A 26,844-nucleotide genomic window follows, 5' to 3' on the forward strand; every position below is an offset into this window, starting at 1 on the left:
TTCATATCATAAACCAGCTATTTTATTGCCCTGTTCTTCTTGCCCTTCTTGCCCTCCAGCCCTTGTGGAGCTCCATTTGGCCTCTGTGCATTCAGTCGATCTGTCCTATCCCGGCTTTAGGGTTAAGCTCAGGTCCCCGCTGTTGTCACAAATGATATGTCAGAGGCACAACGAAGCCATTTGAAGGAGTCGTGCTGGGTCTGTATAATTTAACACATAGCACTCAGCACTGGGCTGGTGCCAAAATGTGCAACTGCACATCTCATCTAATCGTATTCTGCTCCACACAGCACCATGCAGTCCTTCATAATTGGGTCTTTGAAAAGGTGTTTTAATCATACCCCATAAGAGAGCAGACAAGAGGCCTGACTGCGTTTAAGTCACAAGAATTTTTGTTGATAGTCTTGCACTTTTTATGACAATTTAGCACCCACAAATTTTGTATTTCTGTAATGAACGTTATTATTGTGAATAATAAAAGGTCCATAAATTAGTCATGGGAATTTGGGAGGAAAATTGAGGAAAATAGTTCAACCAAATGGCATTTCTTTCTTCTGTTAACCAGACAGTTGCTAGGAGCCATTGAATTCCATATTATTTTACCCAATATTTTGAAAGTCAATGGATACAACCAGTGTTAATTTCGTTGACTAAATATTTTCGTCATTATTTTCGTCACGAATATATTTTTGCGGACGAAAACGAAACGAGAACTAAAATAGAAGGCACTGATGGAGACTAAAACTACGACTAAATTGATTGACATTATCGTCAACGAATAAAGGACGAGACGAAAATAGACTGTGACGAAAATCAAATCAGCAGACGGGAGAGATGTGAGGAATGAACAAAGACCCAGCAAAACATAACAGGCGAGACTGCATTAGAGAAGAGAACCAATCAGAGCCTGACTTATTGAGACGTGAAGCGAAGGTCTTCAGTTTTTAAATGAGCTCCCGGGAAGACGGCATTCGAAGAGGTGATGTCTAAAAGAGCGACAAAATGTCCACAGCTCACTTCACGTTTGACGACGAACAAAACAAAACAAAGTGTAAAGCACGCGGAGCGCTCATTCGTGGCAAGAACACAACCAATTTGAAAAGACATTTACAGACGAGCCACCCGGACATTTTCTCAAATGTAATTTCACAACGATGTTCTTTTGTTTATTGAGCTAAGCAAAAGTGGAATACTGCAGTGCATGTTGTAGCATTAAATATTACGAACTGAAAAGTACTGTAAAATAGCCCCTTCTTCAAGTTAGATGAGAGCACAATACTAATACATAATATCATGATAAATACATTTGATTAATACTAATGTTTAGTATATTTTATAATGTTCTACTTGTTGACAATATCACAAATATTTCTATATTAGTCATGTGAAACATGAATGTTCACATCCTATCATTAAACATACAAATCTAGCAATATTGTAGTATTTAAAACATACAATATTGCTAGACAAATGAATACCTTATAAAATCTTGTTACTTTTTTTTTTATCCACCTAGCTGCCAACTTATTAAATATTTACTTTAAATGTATGCACTTATTGTTCAGCTCAGCTGTAAGCTTTAAGGTCCTGGACCTAACCTTATTTTTCTTTTATTGATGGTCAATTGGCAGCTAGTTATTGTTTACATTATCATGACAGTGTTTGTTGCTGCATAAAAGCTTTTGAATCGAAATAAAGACACAGTTGTGTTGAAATAAAGTTGAATTTGTGTTTTATATATTTTGGTTAAGTTTGTTTCCTATACCAGCTGTAAAAAAATGTCTAGTAAATCTGTTATTGATTTTAGTCTTATTTTAGTCGACTAAAATACCAAGCAATTTTAGTCGACTAAAATACCAAGCAATTTTAGTCGACTAAAATAAGACTAAAATTAAAACAAATCAGATGACTAAAACTTGACTAAAACTAAAAAGAATTATAGTCAAAAGACTAAGACTAAAACTAAATTAAAATTTCGTGTCAAAATTAACACTGGATACAACCAACTATGTATTTGATTACCAACATTCTTCAGAATATCTTCTGCTGTGTTCAGAATAAAGAAAGACATAAAGGTTTGGAACAACATGAGGGTGAGTAATTGATGGATTTTTTGGGGGGAGGGGAGGGGTGAACTATCACTTAAACTTTTGTAAAAAAATATATATATATATATTACAGCAGAGGATGCAGTTTTAAATCTTTCTTGATTGACAGTTTTGCTTTAATAAACAACTACCATCTGTTTACCAGTAGATGTTAAGGTGGCTGATTGCATTTTATGTTATGATTCCACTGGACCGGAGAGCTTTCTGATGAGACATGAAGAAATGAAGTGTGCATCTGTGAGCAGCTGTATAGTAGTGTACAGAACAGCGCCAGCCTGTGCCACTTATGAGTGAGTCTGCCACTGACTAGAGGGAAGAATGATAGTGAATGTAAGCACTGTTAAAGTTTTTGAATGTTAAAGACTGTTACTGTTGATAAGTTATATAACATTGCAGCCATCTGGTTTTGGCAAATTGATGAGAGATCACATAATCAAAGATAATTAAGGGTGCTGACAGCATTAATCACAGATTTTTGTGGGGTTTTGTGATGAAGGACATAATTAATAGAGTCTAGCATCTCATATAGCCCAACTTGTTTATTACAATGTTATACACGTTAAATTGTTGTTATACATTGATTTATTTATTTATTTCTAATATAGTACTTAAATACACCTAATATAATGAAGTAGTCACATTTACGAAACTGGGCAATCAAACTTCTGATATATTAACTTACTTTTGGCACTGCATATCCACCTCATCCAGAGTCGTTTCGTAAAACGATTATTATGAAACGATCTCTGTGTCTTTCAATTTTCTGCATGGTGAGAAAAGTGCTCAGTAGTCCACTTATTGCACATTCAAAGTAATTAAACCGGAGCGTCGAGTCTTGAGAAATGCGTTACAGATAAACGCTGGCTGGCCACCACCCTTGCTCCCCGTGGCCACGCGCCAGAGCGCAGCTGCATTAGCAGACAGCCGGTGGGTCCTCGCGCGCTGTTGGTAAGCGGCTGGTTGCAGGCATTCTCTCTCTCTGTGTGTGTCTCTCTCTTTCTCTCTCTCTCTCTCTCTCTCTCTCTCTCTCTCTCTCTCTCTCCCTCCCTCCGCAGAGACCTAAGTCTCCCCTCCACCCGCGCTTCAGTGTGAATGAGCACGATCCTCGTCCTGCCACAGGCTTGCGTTCTTGAGGAATTCGTCATCAATGAAAGTGAAGGCAGACTAAACAGGAGAGCGAAAACGCGAGAATGCCGGCAGGTCAGAGGAGAAAGACGATGGTGAGTTAATGATAAATAACATATATTCTTTTTTTCTTTTTCTTTTTACGGCTGAAAAGAAACACTTGTAGCTATGTCTATTTATCTGTTTAGTTTTAAACGGATATATCTCTTTCTTCTCATTGTGAAGTATTTTTTTAACAACTGTATTTTCTCTAAGCGTTTCTGCGTGACTCATCTGTAAAAAGTATACAAAAGTCTGATTTAAGTGATTACAGTCACTTATCTATGAAAACGAGTATGAGCTGGAAAAGTGAATGAGTTCCTATACGTTTAAAAATGTAGATTTAAGCCATTGCAAGTAATTACACTATTTGGCTTATCTTTGTTTGCCAATGATCCTGCGCGCGAAGACAACGCGTTGTAAATGTTATGAAATCTTATTATAATGACAGCACCGATGGTGATTTTGCTATTAGTTGAATGTGACTCTCACAGATTGTACTGAAATGCGCTGTGATGTGTAACAGAAATGTAGCTTTTTCTTTTGCGCATCGCTCCAGATCCATTACACATCTTATTAATAATTTGATTAACACATTAAGTCAAACATTTGCATGAAATAGAATCGTAAACGCAAATCCTTCCCCAATTATTGGCAATTCACTGTCAATAATGTCAAAGAGTGTCAAATGAATCCACTTCCAGTGGCATTTAGACGCGGCGTCTTTGCTGTAAGAAATCCAGTTTTATATGACAGATGCAGTGATATGCAGAGACAGATTTATGAGCACGGGGCACTTTCTTTGTTGTTGCAGACGTGTAGCTTGCTTCGAGCTAATTGAAATGGATGATTAATTGATTATGTCAGTTTAATAAGTGGGACCACTCTGAGTCTAGCTGTGAATTTATGACTGCTGGCTTCGTTTGGTGACATTTTGCGACGCGATGTGTCCAGATTTCTTTCAGCTTGCTTCCCGCTTCTTGAGGAATGCGTAAAGGGGACTTGGAGATGCGCGCGTCTGAGAGAAACAGTGAGGACGCGAACAGGTTCGAAAAGTGGACGCTATAATAAGATGAAATGACGCAATACGACTGACATCATCCGACATCAGAGTTGCATGCGTAATTGTGCCACATTTAGAGGCGTCGTTCAAAGATTGCATTAAGTCTGCCTTTTGGGAACGATAGAGAGCTAAACAGTATGTTGTATAATAGAAACGAGTGTTTGTATTTGTGCTGGATCTAGCATAATTGTGGCACAATTGGCGGTGTGACTTAACATAGAATCAGCTTTTATAATTTTCTTTCTGATCTCATTAGGTTATGTATTGAAGTGGACAACTGATCTGTGTGTAAAACCCTGGAGAGAAATTCATGATGTGAGACTGTGCTGGCATGTGTTCTGTGCTTTGTTTTTGTGATTAATGTTCTGATTCTCTGTGGGGTTGCTCTCATAAATATGAATTGGCTTCCTGGTGAAGGCATTAGGGCTTTGTCGGTGTGGCCCTCAACCGTGTTTAGTCGGTGTTCTGTCAGATCTGATTGTTCCCAGTGGGAATGGCTCACCAGCATGAATGAAACACAGTTTGTAGTATTCAGGTTGGGATCGTGGTTGCATTTTTTTTTTTACTTTAGTTGGTTTTTGTTGCATTTGTTGGCACCTGTGGGATGCGTGTTTTTACTAACAACCAGCACACAAAGATAGTGGAATAAAGAACGTCAATAATCTTAAGCCGGTGACCTGACCTGCTCCAGTTTAAATTCATTTGTTAGTTTGACAAAAACCATGCGTTTTAGAAGATCCTCCTCTTAATCATTTTGTGTTCTTTAATTGCTTTATGCAAAACGAAAGCTGTCCAAACAGGCATCAAACACACATGGATAAATACATGTGCACAGTGCAGGGAAACCATTGTGTGCATTCACAGGGGAAAATTCCCTTTCTGCCTGTCTGCCCTTTTCTCACTTTTCCTCTCTGTCAGTCTTTCGCATCCCCTCATCTCATCTGATCTTGTCTTGGTGTACTCTCGTGCCCATGTCCCTGGATCACAGCCCCGGAGACAAGCTGCTGAAACAACCCACATGTCACAGTGTTCCACCCTGGGGACTAAAGACATCCCAGGTTCAGTGCCACAGCATGGGGAGTTTCTCTGCCCCCTCCCCCCAAGTCTGTCTCTTTTTAGGTGTGGAAATACAAGAGATAGTCCGTATGCCACTTTTCTTCCCTGGGCGGCATCTGTGTTGGGATGAATCACAGGGGGCATTTAGATTTTCTGAGAGGTCACATTACCCACACTTGTGACTAAACATAACATTTACTGTTTCAATTTTTGGGGTCAGTGGGATTGTTTTTATATAAATAATGCATATTATTTAGCAAGGACACATTCCATTCATCAAAAGTAACAGTAAAGACGTATTTCTGCTCTTCTTTTTTATTTTATTAATGCAGTTTATATATATATGTATGTGTGTGTGTGTGTGTTTTGTGACTGGTTTTGGACCACAAAACCAGTCATAAGGGTCTTTTTTTTTTAAATTGAGATTAATACATCATCTGAAAGCTGGATAAATAAGCTTTCCATTGAGTTTGTTAGGATAGGACAATATTTGGCCAAGATACAACTATTTGAAAATCTGGAATCTGAGGGTGAAAATCACCTTTAAAGTTGTTCAAATGAAGTTCTTAGCAATGCATATTACTAATAATTTTTTTTTGTTTTGACATATTTACAGAGCAATGCATATTACTAATAAAAATTGTAGTTTTGACATATTTACAGTAGGAAATTTACAAAATAACTTCATGGAACATGATCTTTACTTGATGTCCTAATGATGATGATTTTGACCCACACAATGTACTTTTGGCTATTGCTACAAATATACCTTGGCGACTTAAGATTTGTGGTCCAGGGTCACTTATATCAAAGAATCTTGAAAAACGTTTTTACCAAAATAGTAAGCAGCAGAACTTTTTTCAAATGTCAGAACAAGAATTAATTCTTGAGAACCAAATCTGCATATTAGATATTTTCTGGAGGATTTTGCTGTATTTTTCATTAAAAAAATCTGAGAGCCTAAGAAACATCATTTAAAACCAATAAAAATTCTAACTGACCTCAAATATTTAAACCATAGTGTATTTCTAAAGGTTTGAGTGGAGAGGCATAGGTTCTGCTAATATTTATAGGCTTTACTATATCTTTAATATATCTAAAACTGAGAAAGTTAACAACTTCTCAGGAGAGTTTGGTAGATGTTAAGTTTGGGTTTAGGATTACACTTCATGAGTTGGCAGACATTTGACTGATCACTGTGAGAAAAATCTAGTGCCAGTTTCTCTTCAGTTGCTCAGTATTCATGAGTGTATAATGTTTTTGGCACTGTCAGTGCACCTCTCTCTTTCCTTTCAAATGACTTGGCAGGTGAGGTGTTCTTTTGAAGTGACATGTCTATGGAGACCCATTCCAGCAGCCTGTTTGCAGTTGTTACACCCTTTAACTGTGCAAGTGGTGTCAGCAGTTCAGATCAAACTTCAGCAAGCATAGCAGAATACAGTATTGGCCTGATATACTATAGCTTATACAGCAGTCAGTTTATTAGCAAAAGAATAAATTGAACTAGAAGGTTGCTTTGAAAGTGACAAAATACTATAGCAAGGTGAATACTAGAAATGTTTTGGTGTTTTTTTTTTCTCTTCAAAATTATGTATCTCAGGATGCATGCATGGGGTGTTAGGAAACAAATACTACATCAATTTTTAGGGTTACCAAAGTTTATGTGATTTTTTTATTTATTTTTGTATATGTTTAGCGTAAAATAATTGTTTAAGTCATGCATCAAATTGTATATTATAGTTTCATTCTGCTTTTTAAAAACAAGTATATTATTTATTCTATTGGCAGCTCTAGTATTTTATCTCTAAGAAATGGGGGTAAAATGTATTACAATATGTAAACTGTATTATCTGCAAAACTGATTTCCTGCAATATTTACTGAGAGAGGTAACATAATAATACAGTTGTATTCATTTGAAAATGTTTCTCTTCAGATTTATCTGACCTGATGCTAATAGTCAGTAGAAAAAAAGTTATGCTGTCAATTTAAAACAAAGCAAATATTTGCTGGATCATGTTTTAATATAGTGCTTTGGTTTTCGCTTAATTATATCACCATTTACTCCCTTTATGTCATTCCAGACCAGTATGACTTTTTTTATTCTGCAGAACACAAACAAAGATATTTTGAAGAATGTTGATAAAACTTTTTTTAGTTACCATTTACTTCCTTTGTATGGATCAAAGAGCCTGAGACATTTTTCCAAATACAATTTTTTTAATCATTAAATATCTGGCCATCTCTGACATGAAACCCCTATTCTAACGCATTTTAACTCTCCTATGAAATATATATGAGTGGGTTTTCTCTAGACTCTAGGGAGGTTGGTAGCAAGTACTTTATAAAAAGACAGACTGGTATGAAAATATGCAAATAAGCAGAGATGTGTCCCTCTGATTCTGCGATTTGCTTACACTGCACCTGGAGAAGCGAGACATGCTGTCAGTGTCCACGATTAGAGTGGCATCACTGCCACTATTGCTCACTTCAGTTCTAGTTTGTGAGAGTTTAATAATATAGATAAAGAAAATTAGGTTGTCATGACCTGAATTTTTCAGACAATAGATCATGCAATGGTCACACTAAATAAGCAAACTGTGTGTACAGAATGAGATGCACTCAAACGAGTAATGACAATGTGTATGTGGAATAGACTCAGACAACATGATGGGATTTATTTTTAGTACAGTAGAATTTCAGGTTGAAGTTGTTGAAAATATAAAGAAATTAATTCAGGCAAAGTAGCGAGGCAAGCACAATCCATGCAGAAGAGGTGACCCTTTCCCTCTAAGACACAACAACATGGTATTGTTTTGTTGCAGAACCTGTTTTTCCAGCTTCTAGCAATCCTTTAGAATATACAGTAAACAGGAACATAAACCATTTTCGTTGTGGCCTTGTGTATTTGCAAGTTTATACCAGTCCTGAACTGTATATCCCCACACACTGCATCTATACGCACGATAACATCTATTACAAAGAACAGTGAAACACATTTCAAATGTCAGCAGGCTATATGAAAGTCCTAAATTAAATAGCACTTTGTTCTGCAGTGTTACTGCACTCAGATTTAACTATTTTATTTACATTTTTGGGTAAACTACAGCTTTAAATTCACTACAACCAAATACAACCAAGGGATCTGAGAAAATCTGAAGACCCCTGAGCTATAGATTAAATAGTTTAGCACTGCTAAGCCCCTTTCACACTGCACGTCGGACCCGCAATATTCCCGTAACATTGCCTGGTCGCCTTCTGTGTGAAAGCAACCACGTCCCGGAATTGATTACTGAATTGAACCCGGGTCGGGGACCTAGTAACATTGCGGTAATCGATCCGGAACGAGCGCTGTGTGAACAAAAGCCAGATCTAATTCAGTATCGAAGTGATGACCCGCGTTATCGCACGACTCTTTTACCGGCTGTTTTGAAGGAAGATCAACATTCGCGACGAAAACATATGTGCAAACTGTAATGAAGCAGAGATCAGTTAGTTCCTCACTTTCCGCGCTGACGCCGAGATCGTTTGCTTGCTTCAGTTAAAGTATAACGTGCCAAGCGTTGTCGACTCATACATTACAGGTCACGCGCTGATGTCACGTGTCGTTACGGGATCTTCAAGCCTTGTGTGTGAAAGCACGCACATATACCGGGTCATCACTGGCAGTGTGAAAGTGCCAATTCTAGCGACCAGGGAACAATTACAGGAACACTTTACCCCTGTATTTGCCGGAATGGCAGTGTGAAAGGGGCTCTAAAGAGTTTTGCTACAGAAACACTATTGTTTACTGCATTGCAAATGAGTTTGAATTCTAGGAATCTGCTGTATTAAAACTAACTAGTTAAATCACATGAGTAAAAAGGAGTAGTTGTTTGCACATTTTGTTCTTGTAACTGACAAACTCGTAGCAGTTGTTTATTATAAGAAGAGTATGACTAGATTACTGACACATGGCCATTTTGTATTTGTGAACTTTGAGTGGATAATTGGTAGTCTTTGTAGCTCAGCAGTACGTTTAGAAGTGCTACAGATGTCCTTTTTTGCTTGATGTCTCTTTTGTTTAATTTCAAAATGTACATGACACGTTAAACTAAACAATAGCCTCGACTATGTATTTTTTTCTTAGTTCTAATGTTCTATTTTCATCATGTTCTAATTTTAAATCTGGCCATTCTGTTTCCATAATACTTACTGGAAATACTTCAGCTGGTGTCAACGGCAGTTCCTCATATGCATTCTGTCTGTCTCTGACTGTGAGGACTGAAGTTCTGGCTGTGGAAAAACACACAGAGCTTCGCATGTGGCTTTGGACCCTGCGTATGCAAAATGTGTATAAATCGCCGACTGGCACCTGGAATGCATCTGAGCTGGAACATAAATGCAGCATGCCACGGTACTCACAGTGACACACACACACACACACACACACACACACACACACACACATCTGACTGATTTGCGTGGCAGTGCTGAATTGATATGATAAGGAGATAACGCATCTCATCAATAAACAGACAGATTCTGGTAGGAATTGTTAGATATTTGAAATTAGCTGAAGATTTTAAAGCATACAAAAGGTATAATGTAAATGAATACATTTATATTTGTGTGCACATATATGTCATCATATAGCACATCAGTAGCAATCCATCACAGTTCTTTAATAAAAAGTTTGAGTCCAGAGGGGAGACCAGCTAAGACCAGTTTAGGCTGGTTTAATACGGCCTTTTTCAGCATGCTTATTGCTTACTGTTCTCTAAAACATTCTGAGTTCTTTTCCTTCCCCTCACAGTGCATTGTCACGACAGACAAACGTCATATCACGCACACAGTGAAGCCTCTGTGCTACAGCTGCACCTGTAGAGTGTCCCGGTAGTCGTAAAAATGCAAGTATATTTAATTTACGAAGCAGAAAATGCTTAATACCCATAACGTTGTGAAGCATGGAGCAGGGCCAGGTAGAGTCATTACTTTTATTGTGCGTGGCTGCAGACATTTATGGCGTCCAGAGCCTTTGTAAAAGTTTCCGAAAACAAATTCCTCCAAAAAAGGGCTCTGAACTGACAGTGTTTCTCAGACGAGCTCCAGAACTCATTAGAAAGTGCATTCAAACCTTTTAAAGACAATGTGAGTGGGGCTTACATTGCAAAAATGGCTCCCACAATGCAAGGACGTTCAGAATGGTTGGCGGGGTGTTTTGAGTGTTTGTCATTGCATTGCTAATATTGTAGGTTGCTTTGTATTTATCTACAATTTTGACCCAAGTCAAAACAGCGTCTCCTAAAGTCTCGTTTTCATCCGACCGTGTTCATTATAAAATAGCATTCTTGCAGCTCAAATAGTAGCTATAGTGCTTGCAACAGCAAGGTCATGGCTTCGATTCCCAGGGAACGCATGGATAAATAAAATGTATGACTTGAATGCAATGTAAGCATTAAAGCAAATCTATAAATGTAATAAATATTAATAAGTATTTATTAACCTTTTCTTTTCTCTTCTCTTCTTTTCTTTTCTTTTCTTTTCTATTCTTAAAAAAAACGTGTACTGCGCTAGACTAACTGAGACTTGTTATTAAATTTGTATACTGTTGTTGTTGGTCTGATAACTCGTTGGTCTGATTGTTCTATTGTTCTCATTTGTAAGTCGCTTTGGATAAAAGCATCTGCTAAATGATTAAATGTAAATGTCATCTGCTAAAATGTAATACTTATCATGAGTGAAGTACCTCAAGTATGAGCAATGATAGCGATCGTTGCCTTACTAACAACAACTGAAATAATATTGACCACACCAGATATTTTGGAAATTTAGGGTCAGATGTCATTGACTTCTAGAGTGTTTGTGTGTTTTTGTACGTTCATGTGTGTGTGTGTGTACACTGTGTCAAACAGTAAAAGCACTGAAGTGGTCCTCTGTTCACACTGAGAAACCCGGACGATCACGGTGTTAGAAGTATCTCTCAGACTATTACAGGAGGTGTGGGCCATTTAAACATCCATCCTCCCACACAAGGCCTTTCGGTTCACTTTAGTCCAATCATTACCCCCTGCAGCTGTCCATTTTCTTTCTCTTTTCTAAATTCACTTTTATGAATTTTACATGTTTTTACATCAATTTTACATGTGAGTTTTTGTGCAAAGCGTAAAAAATCAAATTGCATTTATTTTTGATAAATATTGTGAATGCACTAATTTAACAGTTGCAAAACTGCGGCTTGTGTCATATATAAACTGTGGTTTATGTTTATTTCAACTCCTACATTAACAGGTAAGCCACGTCGTGCTGCACCCCGAAGGCGTCCCAGAACAATGCTGAACTCAGCAGAAAACATCAACACACTAAAAATCAACACAATCAAAAAGGCATTTATGAAGCAACATGAAATTATGGAGTGAATTACTCACCAACTGTTTAAAAAAAAAGGTTCACACACACTTTCCGGTCACTGTCTTAACTGAGTAGATTTAATTGGACTTAATCCAGATGATTTGCAGTTTATAGCTGTGGTTCGAGGTTTGGGTTTCATGTAGATTAATTATCATTTGGATGTAAATGTGATCCCCTCCTCATGTAAATTCAATTTCACCATGATTGAGTTTGTAATTATTCTCTATAGCTAACTCCTATTAATCATTTTATAATTTATGGCTGTTAAGGAAATAATCAGTGTGGTAATGGAGAAATCACTTATTTATTTAATAATAGAGTTTGCTACTTCATTCTGAAGTACAGTACCCAGCATATGCTGCTGCTTTTATTTATATGAATTAAATTGCATTTTTGTTTTTGTTTCAGTTCGATCAAGTTATAGAATTATAAAAAGTCATAATTAACATTTTAAAAGGTCTTAAATTTGGAACAAAAAACAGGATATGGCCTTAAGTGAATAAATTTCAAAAGGCTTTAATCTAATTATCTAACAAAATAAGAGTCCCAACGTATTTTGGGGTAGTTTATAATTAAAAATCCTGCCTATTGCCAATTTCAATTGCTAATAGGGCTTTTTTTTAAATCTCCTTTTGTGGTCTCAAAAAGAAAAAAAGTGCATATGCATTTAGAATAACACAAGGGTGAGTAAACGATGACTTCATTTTCATTTATTGGTGAACGATTAAAAATTTCGAGATTGTGTGGGTTTGTTCTGTATGTTCTGTATTAATTTTATTTGTGCAGGTCTTAAAAGGTTTTCAATTTGATTTTAAGAACTCTGCAGATACCCTGATATCAGTGCTTAAAAGTCTCAGCCTTAAAGGTTTCTCTTTCTTGATAAACATCTAGTCTCTGTGTCTTCGTGGGGAACTGACATTCTCTCCGGGGTGGCATCAATAGATCCAGCATGTTTAGTTACTGTCCCGCTGTGTGCCCTCTGTGACATCATGAGTCACTGATCACCGTAATGTGCCAGGCAGTGTGTGCTTTCATATGGGTTTGTGTGACTTTGAGATTCAAACAGTGTGGAGAACACAAATTAACATTGTCAAGGGCAGGAATCTTTGCTTGTCTAAAGTTCAGGGCCTCAAAACAGGACACAAGGGTATGTCTGAGACTGAATTTATGTTGTGAAGTAGCGAGACAGACAGGGGGTTGGAGGGTGGGGGGTGGGGGGTTTATAGGACAGGAAGGCAGCCAGCCATCAAAGAAGATATTGAATAAAGAGGGTCAGTCTGTATCCAGATCAGCCTCTATCCCTTGTTGAAAGGCCATTTATCAAGACACGTTTACCTCTTTCTATACCTGCACACTTAATCAGATGTACCTAACTGTCCTCAGAATGGTGCCTGCTCTATTAAGGAACTTCAGTGGCAGTTTTGGATATTGATATTATGCAGTGGCACTGTTATAAAGAATCTGTCTGATGCTAATAAGTTTATTATTTTATTGTTATGATCAGAAACTGATTTTTAATGTTTGGCTGATATTAAAACTCTTCCCTATTTTGTTTAAATTAATGTGGGCAACACAACATTTATAATGCATGGATTAAAAATGGATATTCCTTTTGAAATTTACTCAAGACTGTATTTAAAAAAAGTTTACCCTTATGTTGGTCCAAAGCATGGGTTTTGTTTTTCCCTTTGGATCACAACAGATGATTCATTGTATGATTGAAAAATGCAAGAATAGGGGATATGAGCTTACACAATTAATATCCAGTTAATTAGTATAAATATATTGTCTTCAGAATAAACAGACAATATCATTTGTTGGTGTGGACGCTAATGTCGTTATCTTTATAGTTATCTTTATACTTATCATGCTTGATGTGAACGGGGCTTAAATCAGTTTGCTTTTTAAGATACCTTTCTCATGTCAGCTACTGCAAATCCTTATAGCACATGCATATAACGAAACGCGGTGCAAAATCCCACAACACATGCAAATTAACAAACACGCTGCAAAAAGCACAGACCACAATGGAAATGTTTCAAGGAGACCCCGAAAAGTGTCGGACCTGGCTGGAATTTGCTTATCGTGCAGTGGCTACTGGTTAGTGGAGTTGTTGGTGAACTGAAAGGTGAGTTTTCTTGTTTTTTTTTAACACCCTGATTGCATGATTCCTTTATCTTTTGGAGATTATTAGCCTAAATAAGATGAATAATTACATGATTAAATGTAAAACGTTACTTAAGATGGCTAACTTTAAAATCCTCAGCTAAATATAATTTCAAGGTTAATGAAAATAAATTTGCAATGCTTCATTAATTATTTCTTAATGTGCATGTGCTGTGAGGATTTGCAGCGCGTTTCATTATATGCATGTGTTGTGAGGATTTGCAGCGCGTTTCGTTATATGCCTGTGTTGTGAGGATTTGCAGCGTTTCTTAATTTGCATGTGTTGTGAGGATTTGCAGTGCGTTTTGTTATATGCATGTGTTGTGAGGATTTGCAGCGTTTCTTAATTTGCATGTGTTGTGAAGGATTTGCAGCGTGTTTCGTTACATGCATGTGTTGTTAGGATTTGCAGCGCGTTTTGTTGTATGCATATGTTGTGATGATTTGCAACACTTGTGTTGTCAAACTGATGAAGATGTTTTCTTCAACTTGCTGGTGTTTTTTTATTATTATTATTTGCATGTGTAAGTTGCAGCGTGTTGAGCTTTCTCGGCCACCGTACTATCACTGTGCAGTGAACTGTATATTTGAGGTCTCATGTCCAAAATTTTTTACCAAACCTGAAATACTTATTTGAACCCGACATGCATACATTATTAGAAAAATTTAAAAGACAAAGAAAATCTGAACTATGACAGAACTGATAAAATTAGATCCAAGTCTGAATTGACATGATGACAGTTATTTCAAACCTAACTGAACTTGAATGTAAAATGCAGCGACATCTGCACAGCCTGCAGCTTTCCATCCAGTACCAGTGGAGAGCAGTGATTTTCAACTGGTATTACCCTCCAAAATCAAAGAAGACGAATAAGAAACACCATGACAGTTATAGATTTAAAAGTATGGCCTTCTTCCTACTTTATTTGTAGATGATATTCATTCTCTGATCCTTTACATTAGCTGTACTTTTAAGCCGTGTTGGCAGATAATGTAGCCTAACTTTGTGTACATCAACATGTACTGTATGAGTGTATGTAATCTGATTTTGATTAGTAGCACTAACTGCATTCAAATGGTTTTCTGTAATCAATATCTGGCAACAGTGCATAGTTTTTCTGCTTGGGCGACCAATTACAAGTAGATAAATTGCTAATAGCTTTATGTTGAACCTCAAATGAGAAGAAAATGTATATTTATATTAAAATTAATAAGCAAATCTCTGCATTCATTCTTTTAAATGGCCAAGGAATTGCATAGCACATTTTAAGTGGAGCTCCTACCACTGCAGTGCGCAACAGTATCATGGAGAGTATGCTCATTTACACACAGGTGCACAGACTGACAAAGGACAGAGAAGTAGGAGATAAGAAACTGTTATAGATTTATTTAAAATGTATTTGTTTTAAATAATTGCATGTTCTTATACACCTGAATCAAATAATGGAATTCAAATAATGGTTTCTTCTTTTTTTAATCTCTTCTTGGGACCAATAAATTTTTTTTAAAGTTAACCAAGACCCAGTATAATCTTAGACCTGGCCTGTATCTGAGGCAAACCCACTCTGGTCTCAGGTCAGACCTTGAGTTTTTCATTCCAAGGTGTCCCATGAAGACCTCTAAGTTGTGTAAGGATATAGTTTGTCTCACAGTCTGTCTGTGAATGTGTTTTTCATGCAGTGAGAGTTTATGATAATATGTGAGGAAAGCCTCACAAATCTTGGCCAGAATGCGCACACACACACATACATATTTACAATTGATCCAAACCATGAGGCTGCCCTCTATTCTTATAATCCTCTTTGCTTTGTGATCTTTTTATCTGGGGTCTTATGGATGACAAAGCAAAGTGAGGAATGAAGACTTCTGCACCACAGTCTCAGGAAGACTCTGATTCTTTGGGATTGCTGTATAACAGTTTGGAAGAAATCTGTTTTACAGCATATTGTGCAACAAACTATGCGTCCACACAGAAATCTCCCTCTCATACACAAATACACATATTCTGGCATCATGAGCCTGGAGAAACAGGCTCCTTGCTGGCTTGAGGAGCTTTCACACTGAAGGAGCATTTTGAGAGTTCCTGTAGCTATAGCTTTTTTGGAGTGTTCACACCACAGGAACGTCTCATTGCATAAGGTAACCCTCGTTCCCTGAAGGAGGAAATGGAGATGTCATATACTGTATGTGATAGTGTGTACTGTATGATGTGGTTGGTAGACCAATCTACTTTGAGTGTAAGCTAAACAAGCCAGTGCACATTGGCATGCAATTATTGGATCCAGCTGCCACTGATCACAGCGTGTGTATAAGAAGGCAGCAGGTGCAATGCATACCAGGTTTTCACTTAGGAGCCGAACCGGAGTCCCGGTGGCCCAGCAGCGTTACAGCATCCGTGATGATGAGACATGACTTCTCCGTTCCCTCCTTCAGGGAATGAGAGTTACCATACATAACCGAGACGTTCCCTTTTAGTCGGTCACTCTCTACATCACATCAGTGACTGACGAATTGGGATCCCTACCAAAGCACCATGGGTGCTGCCCCTTCCAGTGCCCTGTGCAAGCCACCTGCGCCCCTATTTAGTGTAGGCCGGGGCTCAGAACAAGTAGTTCCACTCACCATTGTGAGAAATGGAGGAATTTGAGGTGATTAAAACCCTCTTGGAAAGGCAGAGGTCTGCCGGGGAAACACGGGCTCCAAGGCTATACCGTAGACTATACGCATATTTATGTACCGCTTGGGTCTCAATATGGAAACCAGCCTTCCATGGTTCTCATGGATTCATCATGAAGGCCTGGCACTGGACGTTCCACCCTATCCAGCTGCCAAGGGTGATGGAGGATCTCAACAGGGTCTACAGTACGGACACTCTGGAGCAGTTTTAGCTAGCTGACACTAACCGGGGCCCAGGCACGTGCAGAGGGGGGGGGGGTGTTGGGTGCTTGAGCACCTGCCCCTTTGCCCTTTGGTGCCCAAAGTGCCCTTTTGTCAAAGCAAAATTTCCTCTAATTTTTTTTTTGTCATAACGTTTCCTTTTGTGAATGCCTGCTCATGCCCAATCTAAATATTAGTAAAATTTTGAATAATAATTTAGCTGTCAATAAGATGACCAACATGACCTTTGACCTGACGACTACGACCTCCTCATCAGACCGGGATGATTCGTCACGCTGCACGTGCATTTTTTCATTGTCAGAGGATATTATTTTCAACACCACGGAAGCTGGTAAGTGGTGTTTCATTCTCAGCGAAGTGATTTTGATATTTATTTACTTATTATTATTTTACAAGAATGACGTGATGTGAGAACATGCAGATATGTTGTTTATATTGCGGTGTGTAGCCTGTAGTGTAGAGTAACGTTAGCGTGCTGTTTGAGGGAGAAACGTTTCACAGGCATCGAGGGCAGAGGCGTCATGGCCATTCAAAGATTTCTGAGCAGTTGATTTTAAATGCAGCTTCCAAACGACCAAAAAAAAAAAAAAAAAACTGCAGAATAATATTTTTTATATATTTGATATAATCACACTGTTGTGATTAGATCGTTCAGCATCAGCTGCTAAATTCAAATCTGTGTTCGCTGGCTGGCGCTGAGCCAGAGACGTTCGTACAACGCTTCATGATAACCAATCAACGGTTTTGTTGCGCGAATGCAATGGCCAATCGGAGACGTGCAGAAGAGTCATCAAGAAACGCGGTGTTTTTGTTCACTTGCTCGCTGACTGAATTATTTAGCGAATTCTTTCTTCAGAGAGAGAGAGAGAAAAAACAAAAAAAAATCCTGATGTGCATAATGTAATGTAAAGTACTTCAGTGATTGTAATGGTAGTTTTTGAGAGTGCCTGAACTCTGGCTAAACTGAATGAAAATGTTATCTGATAATGTAAATGTTCTTTACTCTCTGAAAAATGAAAGTGTTAAAATAAGTAACTTACAATATTGTTATTCAAATTTACATTTAATGCAAATTCAGTCATATTAAAAATATTTTATGGCATGATATGGCACTTATGTAAAAAGTTGGGGTTTTATGTGTAGTTAATAGATTACACTACCTTTCCATTTATTGATCAAATAACAATCTATAAAGGTGCAAAACGCGTTTACTTACACGTTTGAGAATCGAGATATTTCCTGATATATTAAGCATGTTTGGAATTGTTTTGAATAAAAAAGAAAAATAAATAAAACATAAGCCTATACCAGTTATACAGTGCTTTCATAGCATGACTCTGTTGTGTATTGTTTTGTATCAATATTCAAGGTGGACTTATTGATTAGGTGCAAGAATAGTAGTGATGGTTAAAATAATAGATTGATAATGAAATAAATAGTAGATTGTGCCTTGTTCCTAGATGGACAGAGACTGGAAAGTAATAGATCAGATGAGGAGATGGAGATAGAGGAAGAAAAAGAGGCAAATGTAGACGCACAAGTGACAGAAAGAGCAGGTAAGCAGAGGCTGGTGAGAGAGGAAAATGTAGAGTTGTTTTCTGTAGTTTTTACTATAACAGCTGTTCTTAATTATTTTGTGGAACAGAGAAGAAAAAGCCTTCAGGTTGGGACAATTTAAGACATTTCAGTTTCTAATCGGAGAGCCATTATTAGGTGGAAATAATTTTTATTTTTTTACTTTTAAACTTAAAATTGTCTCTTCTAATATTTTTCTTTTTAAAAACTCCATCACAGCATTTGCAAATCGGCAAGGAATGCTTCACAATATATTGCTGTATTGCTATTTTGAACCGCGCTATTTAAAGCCTTGTTCCATGTGCCCCTTTTATACTTTGAGCACCTGCCCCTCCAAAGGTCTCTGCACGGCCCTGCCGGGGCTTCTCAGTGCCCCTACCCATTTGAGGTGAGAACACAGGAAGGTACCGGCTCTACACAAAGGCTATAGAATCTAGCAAACATGTTGTGGGGCTCGCCCAGCCCTCAGCTCTACAAATATCTGTCAGCGAGGTGCCACGAGCCAACACCCAGGAGGATGCAACACTTCTAGTTGAGTGAGCTTGCAACGTGGACAGGTAGGGCACACCCTGTACCTGATAAGCCAGGGTTATGGCATCCACAATCCAGTGGGCCATCCTCTGTTTGGAGACGGCATTCTCCTTCTGCCGGCCTCCGTAACATACAAAGAGCTAGTCTGAGATCCTGAAGCTTTGTGTCCAGTCTACATAGCATCTCAATGCTCAGACAATACAGAGCAGAGCCAGGGCTGGATCTGCCTCCTCCAAGGGCAGCACTTGCAGATTCAACACTTGGTCTTTGAAGGGTTTAATGGGAACCTTGGGCACGTAGCCGGGTTGGGGCCTCAGGATTACCTGGGAGTCTGCCTGCCAAAACTCTTGGCATGAATTCTCAACCGAAAATGCATGCAGGTCCCCAGTGCATGCAGGTTCAGAGGTTTCAGTGAAATAAACTTTAGCTCAACTGAATGCAAAGGCTTGAATCGGTCCTGCGGTATTGATTTCAGCACTAGGTTCGGAGCAAGGCGCACCGCTAACAACTCTAGTCAATTGATGTGCCAATGCAGCTGCGGGGCCGTCCAAACCCCTGAGTTTGCATGACCATTGTACGTGGCCCCCCAGCTGGTGGTGGAGGCATCCATGTAAACCACAGCATGCCTAGAGATCTGCTCCAGGGGCTCGCCCAGACACGTGAGGCATTGATCGTGACCATCACTCATTGCCAGGTAACAACCGCACCCAGAAATGCACGGGTGAAACGGCATCCTTATTAGGTCAATCCGTCCTCTTTATAAAGATGCACCCATGGTGCTCTTTTAGAAAAAATTTCTGTATAGGAAATGCTCTTTTAGTGCTGAGGTGCACAGGGGAGCTGGCCGCTTGCAACACGACAGGGGGTAGTGCAGCCTAAATTGTGCAATCAACTCGACACTGGAACAACCGCCACTGAAGCGCCATCTCGCCAACACAGGACGCTTCAGAGAGCTTGCTGAACTTGTAGTTCACTGTAGACACTGGTGAGCAGAACGATACTGTCGCTCAGCTCCGAACAGAAAAGCTGGTATGCATTGTACCTGCTGCCTTCTTACACTCACGCTATAATAATTGCATGCCAATGTGCATTGGCTTGTTTAGTTTACACTTGAAGTAGATTGGTCTATCGAAGAGATATCCCATTTCGTCTGTCACCGACGTGACGTCGAGAGTGAACGACTGAAATGGACCTGGTAATGATTTTAGCCATAGGAATGCCTTTAGAGGGTACTAAATTAGCTCCTACTTTAAAGTAGGGTCTAAACCAGCACAATAGGAGCTTCCAGTGATGTAAGTGTATGTTGAGTGACTGAATACAAATACGAAACACCAGCACCCGGGATTTTGAAACACACGGTTTACACTACCTCCGTGAACATGGAAAATAGTGATAAAGGGACAATGCTGTAGACTGGGTTACATCACTTCAGCGTTTCTACTGACTTTGCAAATGCAACCAGGAAAATGGCTCTAGGTTGGCACACATGTACACACATGAACATGCACACACCTCGCTGATTCTGCGATGTCCATTCTCCTCCTAATGTCAGTCAACAGTGGCATTTCGCCCAGCAGCCCGATGAGGGCTATGGGACGTAAAGTTCTCTGACGGTGTGTCATTTGCTTGTCGGCTTGCAGACAAGCATCACTGAGCTTATATATATATATATATATATATATATATATATATATATATATATATATATATATATATATATATATATATATATATATATATCTGTAACTACAGAGATAAGAACTAAGAGGTAAGAAAAGTAAGAGAAAACTGCAGATTAATAGGGTGCTCGAGATGGCATGTTCCTCTGCAATAGGTATTTGTGTCTGTGTCGAAGGGACAGAGGATGTCAAATAGTAGAGTATTTGTTATTCATTACGTGGGACAGGTGATTGATCACAAGTTTATTTGTAAAGTTTGTACTTGAGTGGCTTGAAAATAAGTAAACAGAACAAATAAACATCTCAACAGATGGGCTATGACCCAAAATCAAATCAAATCAAATAGACAACAATAGTGAATCTAATAATTATATGAGATTATATTATATATTTATTCAGTAAACAAGTGCTGATGGTAATTGCTGATGTTGGATGCTCTTTTTATTTGAGAAACTCTGATAGCGATGGCATGCAAAGTTATAGTACATTTATGAATAATAACCCGCCAAACAGCCTACGAAGTTGAAATGCAGTATTGATTTTCATCTGTTAATTTTTCCAGTCGGTTCCAGTCTCGGTGCTGGCAGGAGTTGTAACCCACAATGCCCATTCCTGAAGTGCCCTTGAGCAAGGTACTGAACCCCCAGTTGCTCCTTGGGCACTGGATACATAGCTGCCAATTGCTCTGAGTGTGTGTTCATGGTGTGTGACCTGGATGGGTTAAATGCAGAGCACCAATTCCGAGTATGGTTTACCATACTTGGCAAATGTCACGACTTTCACTTTTTTCATCTGTCTACTGAAATTGCATGTGAAGTATTGTCAGCTGAATGTAAACAGTATACACTGAGCAGATATTTATGGCATGCATCTAATCAATCTATAAAAAGTGATTTTGAAGCCAATTATGCTCTTTGCCGAAACCGATGTGATAGTCTGTTTCAGACAGTTATAGATGAGGTAAGGTGGTCGCAGTGTGGTGTGTAGAAGATTGAATTTCTTTAATTGTCTCAGAAAGTCAATCCTCTGGGTCGTGATTTTTTTTTTTTTTTACTGTAGAGTCAGTGATTGCCTCCCACTTGAGGCTCTGTGAAATTATGGGTCCTATCAACCTGAAGTTGTGTTAAAGTGAAGATGGTGTTAAAAGGTCATTGTAACAGCTCCAGTTCCGACACCGTTTGACGGACCGCCTGTAGGCAGCTTCTTTGCTGTTGCTCATGAGGCTAGTCAGCACTGTGTCTCTGAGGAACCTTATGGTGATAGACATGTTCTTTTCCAGTGTTATGCAATAAGGAATATTCCATGTTCAGTATAAGTTGAACTCAGCTGATAGCATTTGTGGCACAATTTTGATTGCCATGAAATAAGTATAATTCACCCAAAAATGAAAATTTAGTAATTATTTACTCAATATTTTGTACTACCCTTAAGTTGTTCTAACGCCGCCTTCACACTGGCAGTTGAAATCCTCTCCAATACGGCTACGAAACGACCGGAAGTCATTCATTATGGAGATTCGCAGACCGCATGTGAATGGCTTCGAATCGGGTCTGAACGAGTGTGGTGCGAAAAAAATCGTGTGTGTTGGTCATCCAGATGCGTTCAAAAATTGAACTCTTGCAAAAGGCTACGGACGGTTCCTATCCGACAATTCCAGCAGAAGTTGCCGTTGCTATGGTACTGATAAACAAACCTGAATTCTTAACTTTTAATAAAATAAATAATGATTTTATAACGATTTATAACGATAATGTCATGTCATTTTTTTTTCATGATTTTCTAACATTATAAGGACAGTTAATACAATTAAACTGAATAATTAAATATTGTGCCCCCCGCTCTCTGACACACTCGGTCTCTCTCGCTCGAGTGCAGGGTTTTTGCAGCCCTATATACCACTATATCACATTTAGCTGACCTGACATGCACGTTCAGATACAGACAATATCAATCATTCTAATCTCTCCGCCATTTTTGTTCTACTAACTTCCAAAGCTTTACGAGGCTTTTCAGCGGTGTAGTACGACGTCTACTGGGGGAGTATTGTGTATTACGGAGCTGATTTCAACTGCCAGTGTGAAGGTGGCGTAAGCCTGTGTGAAGGACGTTCTTCATTGGAACACAGAACACAGATTTTTGTGTGTGTTGTTGTACAATCCATAAAAATTCCAAAACAAAAGTGTGTGTATGTGTGTCTTCTGCATACAGGTTTGGAACAACATGATGTAAATCTTTTTTTTTTTTCTGTCTTAAACTTTTACTGAACCTGGAAAATTTCTTTCAAATTTCTTTTTTTTTGTTATATAATCTACTGTCTTTCCTGTGAAAGATTAAAGAGGTATTAAATAGTTGAACAGTGCTAAAATCAACAGAAAAGAAGTCCTGAAATAGATTCTGTGAGCACATTACAGTAGTGACCGTGTGTCTTTAATCAAGCTGTGCTTAATATAGTGTTATTAAGCCAAAATACTGATTTATTTAGTTTTAAATGAAACCATTGTAATCCTGAAAGTATTCCCCCTTTTTTCAAAATGTAACTATAATCTGATTACTACGTTTTTTTTACGTAACTGTAACGGATTAAAGTTACTGGATTTTTGTATCCTGATTACGTAACGCCATAACATGTATTCCGTTACTCCCCAACCCTGGACCACCAGTCTTCTCTACTACACTGAAATCCATAACCATCGGTCTTCATGTGTTGGTGTTGAAATGTCTCTATTAAAACCTGCAGTCATCCTGTTTTCTCATTACTTTGCTTCAAGGTTTGACACAGGAGGGAGTATTGATTGCAGATGAGTGCATTTGTGTGAATAGTACACAGACATTGTTTCAGTAAATGTGGACAGAATGTGCCAGACATTGCAGACTCCCATTCAAGCGATCATTTAAGGGGGGGAAAAATCACCTTGACACTGGAAACATACTCCCACATCTTACACGTAGACTGCAGTGTGATTTTTGCATCATGTGGCAGCAGTAAATCTTGTTTTTTGGAATTCCATTTCTGGTGCTCCCTTCTCAGTGGCCATCAAACCACAAATATTTCTGTAATGTGACCAAAAAGGATTAGACCTGTCAAACTGATGAATGACCCGCTGTTCAGATGTGGAATGAAATGCATCCTGGACATGATTTGGACTTGATCTCATGTCTCACTGGGCTGTTTTCCTGGATGCATTTTAAGAAAGGGCTAGTTCAGGTAGAGTGAATTTTTATTTATTTATTTTGTGGGTAAACATGGTTCTGTATTCTAGTACTTGTTCCCTTGTCCCTTGTTTTGTAATAGAATGGATGGAGCACAGTTACCTCTTTTAAGAAGTTTATATGTTCAGAGGACTTTAAATCTTAAATGTTTGTGGGCTAAAAAAGTGGTATTTTTAGTGAAATCCCAAATAAATAACATTAAATGGATGAAATTTCATGCATTTGGAATTCTGAACATAGCAAAAGAAAGCACAACTTTTATGGAAGGTAAAAGAGTGTAATTACTGGAAAGATTTTTTTTTTTTAGTGATATCTTAGAAACTACTGCATGACTTACCCATAAACCAGGAATGAGCTTACCAGTTGGTGTAACAAGATGTAAATGCAAATCCAAGATCCTTTGTGCTCTACTGCTTCTGGGCCAAACAATGCTTAATGTACAAAGCCTGGAAAGAGAACATTTGTATACAGTGATGGATGGCTTGCATCGTAGACATTTGTTTTAAAGGGATATTCCACCCCAAATTGAAAATTTGTCATTAATCACTTACTCCTATGTCGTTCCAAACCCTTAAAAGCTTTGTTCGTCTTCGGAACACTATTTAGATAGTTTTCAGTCTAATAATTGCCAAACAATCAATCCAAAACAAAGGAAAAATACAGCTTTGCAAGAACCACCCTTCATTCTTTTGGTATATGCTTAATTTAATAAATTCATAAAAATTGTTTAATTTGATTTAAATATATATATATATATATATATATATATATATATATATATATATATATATATATATATATATATATATATATATATATATATTTTGACATCCCTAATCTCTCTCTCTCTCTCTCTCTCTCTCTCTCTCTGCTTATTCTCTTTATCAGGGGTTGCCACAGTGGAGTGATTTGCACATGGCACGTTTTACGCCGGATTCCCTTCCTGCAGCCCTAATATGTATATATACATATAATGTGATCAAAAACTTAATATACATACTTAAAAAAATTATTCTCTTAAAACAAGACAAAAATACTGGATCAGAAAATGACTGTGTGCCAAGATATCACAAGCCAAAACTAAATCATGTCAGTTTTATGGGGGAACAAACTTTCATTACTGTTACAAAATATGAGACGATTTAAAGCAGGAGTAATAAAGACAGAAGCCTGCTTGAAGGCAGCAGTGTGGTTGGAGAGGTCACTGAAGCATAGAGCATCTTGGTATACTTTCCTCCTCACTGGGATTGATTCACTAAATATTTAAAGAGGTACAAATGGTTACTCCAAACAAAATAATTCGCTTTTGGAAAGTCGCTGAGTAAATACTTTCTTTCGTGTGTGCAAAATGTTCATTCAATTTGACTAGTTCTGAGCTCTCCGTTTCTTCCAAATTCATCTTTTTGATGTGAACTGCTTAATTTGGGTGACAATGCAGAACTAAGAAGAACATGCCTCTGATCCAAGTAAGAACTGGGGGAATCAAATTAAAAGATCATTCATTTGAATGGACAACAATAACAATATGAATGGTGGAGATGTTGCATATCCCATATCTCTCTCTTTCTGCTTCTTTATTTTATAGTGCGGTTTTTCATCTCCATCAGCAGTAGCTGTTCTCTCGCTCAGTTGCTTAAAAGTTTCTTCTCACACTGCCAAATTTGATTTGTTCACATCCCTTTCATGGTGTCACACCTTATTCCCTTTAGCAGTGCCCCCAATGCAACCCAGAGACACAGGTTAGTGCCAGTGAAGTTTTAGATTGATACACAACTTTATTTTCTCCGGGGTTTATTTTGTTAGTCAGAAATCTGTTTATTTTTTAGTCAGTTGGTTGTTTTCCAGAGAGGCACATTTGAGGCATCACGTTCTGTGACACTTAAAAACAAGCACATGCTGCCTGTCAGCTGAACCGGGTCTGTCACTCTGATGTGTCACAACCAACCTTAACCCCCGACTGAGCTGCAGCACTGTGTGGATTTAGACAGCCTATCACACATACCTTCATTCTCCGGCTCTCTCTCTGTCACAGAAGAGATGGATGACATCAATGACAAACCATTGATCTGTGCAGACTCTGAGAAACAGTCTCCCTCTGTGTGTGTGTGTGTGTGCACGCAAGTAGTTTAAGTATTTGGTTCTGTTAATTGTGATGATTTTGGCTCACATTTAACAAAAACCTTCCAATTAATTATCTCCACCAATTATGGTGACATGCCAATCAGCTAATCGACTCAAAACACCTGCAAAGGTTTCCTGGGCCTTCAAAATGGTCTCTCTATGTTTTAGGTTGTTTTCTTTTATGCTGGGGTGCCAGACAGAATTTCTGTCATTAATTTAGTTCAGTTTACGAAAACGTTCAAAGGTCTTGTGCAGTCTGGTTTGTCCTTCACAAAACCCCTCACTTATATGAGAAAAAAAAAATGGCAATGCAATAATACCCAAAAGAAACTCTCTTAAATAGACCACTACTACAATCAATATGACAAACAACTAGAATTCATTCAAATATGTATATTAACAACATCAACACCGTTTCAAGTGTCTCAAAAATGACTTTTTGGTTTGAAAAAGAAAAAACAACCACAACAAAAAATAGTTCACAAATTTACCCACCACAAAACTACAAAAAAGAAACAAAATTATTCCAAGTCACAATATCAGTAATAAAGTCACAAAATCAGCAATAAAGTCACAAAATCAGTAATAAAGTCACAAAATCAGCAATAAAGTCACAAAATCAGTAATAATTACAACAATTTAATACATATAGTACCCATCATCAATAAATGGAGAACATATATAAATACATTTCTCCATGATGAAAAAACAGTCAACAGTCAAGTCACTTGAAAACAGTCATCAGAACTGGCCTAGTAGTGTACTCACGACGCCGTTTACTTTTAATAGTCTGGTCCACGTTTTGCTGGAACTTCCCAGAAGTTAGAATACAGGCTGGAGGCTCCCAATCCGTCAATTCCGCCCAGATTTTAGAACTGCTCACTC

General features: G+C 38.1%; 1 protein-coding gene across 1 annotated transcript in view; it reads left to right on the forward strand.

Annotated features, from left to right (window-relative positions):
- Positions 1–3,182: 3,182 nt before the first annotated feature.
- Positions 3,183–26,844, forward strand: part of htr2cl1 (5-hydroxytryptamine (serotonin) receptor 2C, G protein-coupled-like 1) — a 95,684-nt gene continuing 72,022 nt past the window's right edge. The window contains exon 1 of the mRNA XM_052561671.1: positions 3,183–3,328. The gene's annotated coding sequence lies outside the window, so the exon portion shown is untranslated. The remainder of the gene's footprint in view (positions 3,329–26,844) is intronic.

The sequence above is a fragment of the Carassius gibelio genome, chromosome B7 (genome assembly GCF_023724105.1).
Source record: "Carassius gibelio isolate Cgi1373 ecotype wild population from Czech Republic chromosome B7, carGib1.2-hapl.c, whole genome shotgun sequence".
NCBI lineage: Eukaryota > Metazoa > Chordata > Actinopteri > Cypriniformes > Cyprinidae > Carassius > Carassius gibelio.